The following is a 4069-nucleotide window of genomic DNA, read 5'->3' on the forward strand; positions in this document are numbered from 1 at the left end:
AGAAAATGGAAACTCCAAACAGCTGAAGCCAACAGGAAGCAGCTTCAAACAGGAAACTGTGCAGAGTTTCAGACTATATGTCCTGATGCAGCCAGTTGGATTTTGGAGATTTGAATCTCTGTTCTGTGACTAAGTCCTTGAATCATTTCTTCCAGTTGGTCCAACAAGACAGACTAAGTGTTGGACATGTGTTGTGGCTCCATTAGGGGAGCTTCTAAATGTGATGTGATGGCCCCTCTGGGTCTGTCAGGTCACAGACTGAAGAGAGCTCAAACTGGGCACACAGTTGTTCCAGTCTGGACCAAAGACTCTGGCTGAGTAACAAAAATATGAACACCACACAAGGATTAATACTGGAACTGAGGGACTGCTTCGACCCATAGGGACTTTTTAAAGGCTCATGTTCTCACTTGGATCATCTAATTCTTCTTACATTTCTTTGTGGGAAAAATGGGGATTACTTTGAAAACACAAACTGTTTTCCCCAATAAGCAGCCCTGGATTAGTAAATCACTCAAATATGTTCTCAAACAGAAGAAGAAAGAGAAGAAAAGATTGAGGCACATGAACTTGTTCAAAGAGAGATAAAGCAGCTAAAATCAGGAGGGAAAGGATTGAAGTGTGCTATGAGGAACTGACTGGGAGATTTTCATACATTTTCCAGTCCTCCTTGGAACAACAGTCAGTTACCATCATATGGAAATAAAGGTTAAGTGTCCTATGGCACTCAGTGATGATGGTCCTCCACCACCACCTCTTTTTAAATGAACTGTAATTTTAAGCTTCAAATGGAACTAAGACTTCCTCCACTAGGTGGCAGTGTCTGATGAGAAAGTGCTAGTGTAGCTGGCCTGTAGTCAGAAACAGGAAAATACAGGATTTGGGCTGAAATGGGGAAAAGTGGTTAGCACTAGTGCCTTAAAGCAAGACGGTTGTAGGTTGAAGCTTGTTGGTCAGCTGGGCCTTTCTGTGGAGGTTGGATGTTCTCCCACAGTCCAATGAAATGCTGCTTAGGTTCATTGGTGCTTCTAAATTGGCTGTAGGTGTGGATGACTCTCTCTGTTAGCCCAGTGATGGACTGCTCACCTGTGCAGGTGGACCACGCCTGTTACCCTATGACAGCTAGGGCACAGGCTCCAGCCCTGTGAGCCTAAGCTGAATAAACAGTTGGCAAAAATGATTCATAGATGGCCTGAAATTCCCCAGTTAGCAGTTTGGTAGATAGCGCTGACATGCTAATCACATCCAACAGCAGTATTCTAACTGTAAGCTGATCCCTGCTGAGCCAAAGCCCCTGCACTTTTTAATATACAAATTACAACCTTTAATAGAAACCTATTGATTAGCATCTTATTAGCCTGCTGTTAGCTTCATTACACAAAAAACTGATAGAAACTAACAGAGTTCATAAAGAATAAATAGAAACGTCATGACTTAAAGCCTTTGAAGTGCTTCAGATGATCTCTGTCCACTTCTGTCCACTCATTCATTCATGTAAGTTATGTAATGCAGCTTTGATCTTCACAATCTGTTGTATGAAACTCATTCTAACCCTGACTATCAGTGTTCCTCCTTCTCTTTTCCCATGATTCATGCTGGCAGTGGAGGAGATTTGGATGTTGGACTGTGTTTTGGATGATGTGTGTATGTGAACATTGTTCTGCTACAGTCAATGGACTAAACCAGAGAAGACGAAAACAGACTTTACCATGAACATCCTCAGTGTGGGCACAACTTTCACATCATATTCATCTCAGCACAACTTAAACATGCTGACTGACCTCAGAATTTCAAGTCGACATCCTGGACTCTCCAGAAAACCACACAGATGCTTGACTCGTGAATCCTGCAGGTTGTTATAGCTCAGGTCCAGCTCTCTCAGATGGGAGGGGTTGGACTTCAGCACTGCTGCCAGATAATCACAGCTGGTCTTTGACAAACCACAGCTCCTCAATCTGTATAAAAAATTATAAATGTAAGTTTACCAGACAAAGTGCGTGCTTGAAATCCGTGTTTCATTATTTGTTCAGAGCTGAAGAAGGTTCAGAACTTAAAAGTTTAGAAAATGAAAACTCTAAACAGCTGAAGCCAACAGGAAGCAGCTTCCCAACAAGAGAACAAACTCTGAAATTTTCACATTAAAGTTGTACATTTATCATAAAAACATCAAAATGACTTGAAAAAGTCATGTTTTCAAATCACTTCTTTCTTTTAAAAAGTGAAGCCATTTGAAGGTGAATATATTAACCCTCTGGGGTCCAGGGTATAATTGGCCGTTTTTGACTACTTTTGATTTTACCTCTATATTTCACCTTTAAAATATGTTTTTTTTTAGCATTGTTTGGTATCATTATTATCAGCACAACCTCAAATATCTGAAATTTGAGTTATTTTTTCATTTTGGTACACTATATTAGCACAGTTGATCTAAAAAAAAATCAAAATCTGAGTAGAAAAAAGTTATATTTTTTACTGTAAAACCCACAAACATGTTTAACGAATCATTTTCATAACTTTAAATGCAAATAGAAATTGTACATTTCTAAAAATTATGCACAAGTTTTGCAAACACCAAAGTTATATGGTACTATTTACCTAAAAATGCAGCCAAGGCCTCAGGCGTTTTTTATATAACCATTTAAATCTATTTACAGAACAATCAGGTGTGCTGCATCAAATAAGAAGGCACATAAATTATTTGTGCCAGTCCAAAAATGTAGTTTGTGTTCAGTATAAGACAGAGGAGAACACCAAAGGCCTAAACCCTGCAGGTCTGACAGCAGGAGGTGCATCGGTCCAGTTTTCCATGCGGGAACAGCGTTTACACTGGAATCTGCCTTTGACGGCTTTTTTAGAGCAAATGTGAAATTCAGCAGTATAACTGACACACAATAAAAGACAATAACTACACAACAAACTAACTATGGCCTCCAAACACGCCACACGTCACTAATGTCTCACATATGAAAACTCTCTCTCTCTCTCTCTCTTTTGCTCGCCCGCTTTCCGTCGCGGGTGTCACTCCTAAAAACTTCCCCTTCTCCTTAAACAACCAAATGTCACATGTTGCCTTATCATTTTTTTAATTGGCTGACATGGTAAAATCTAACACCAATAGGGAAGGGGTGTTTTTTCTTTTTTCACTCGCAAGCGGAGAGTGTTTGCTAGCGATGTCTGTAGAAAATGCATTTTAGTCATGTGATGCAGTCATGTGACCAAATAAACAACCATAGCGGAGGGCATTATACAGCAGTTGTTTTGATTGCTCTCAATTCTGACAGCCCTAAAAAAATTAATATCAGTTTGTACATGCTCCAGTTAGCGTTTCTTCAAATTATTTAATTCTCACTCACTTTTGCGCATGCAAATCTATCTGGGCTAGTCTTCATGCATCCTCAATCATCCAGTTAAGTAAATCTCCAAAACTTGATTCTGTTCATCTGGACGTAGCGTTTTCTCTGTGAATGGTACTCATGGCCATTGATCAGTGGGCTTTGATCAGTGGGTTTTGGTCAGTGGTTGTTGATCAATGGTCATGAGAATTTGCATAATTAAGATTACGGAACTGACCTCCAAGCTCATTGTTCCTTCAGTGGGCTGGTTTCAGTCATTATGTACTGTTTATAAGATTGGGGAAACCTGCAGTCAGCTGAGACTGAAGAAGTCACTTGAATGAGTGATGAAACGTTTCTCCCAAAACGCTACTTTTGGAGATGTCCAGGCTAGTGTGGACGTAGCCTAAGGCTCAGGTTGAAGAGGTACTCCATCACACCACACAGTTGGTCTGTGCAGGACCTGACGACCCTTGATCTGATGCCATCTGGACCCGGTGTTCAAAGAGAGACAGGCTGGAGCCTTGTGTTGAATGTGTATTGGATGCTGTTGTTGGGGGTGGGGAGTAGTGAGCATGGCGAGTAGAGAAGGTATGAAGTGTCTGAGTTGGAACAGCAGCAGTGGGGGTGGGTAAGTCTGCAGCCGATGTTGAAGACTGCCTCATGGATGAATCAAATCTGCTGAAGAATTGATTCAGATCATTTGCCCACCTCACATCCCCCCTGGGCAGAGTTCT

The sequence above is a fragment of the Haplochromis burtoni genome, unplaced genomic scaffold (genome assembly GCF_018398535.1).
Source record: "Haplochromis burtoni strain Fernald_Lab_line unplaced genomic scaffold, NCSU_Asbu1 Contig_928, whole genome shotgun sequence".
Lineage (NCBI taxonomy): Eukaryota > Metazoa > Chordata > Actinopteri > Cichliformes > Cichlidae > Haplochromis > Haplochromis burtoni.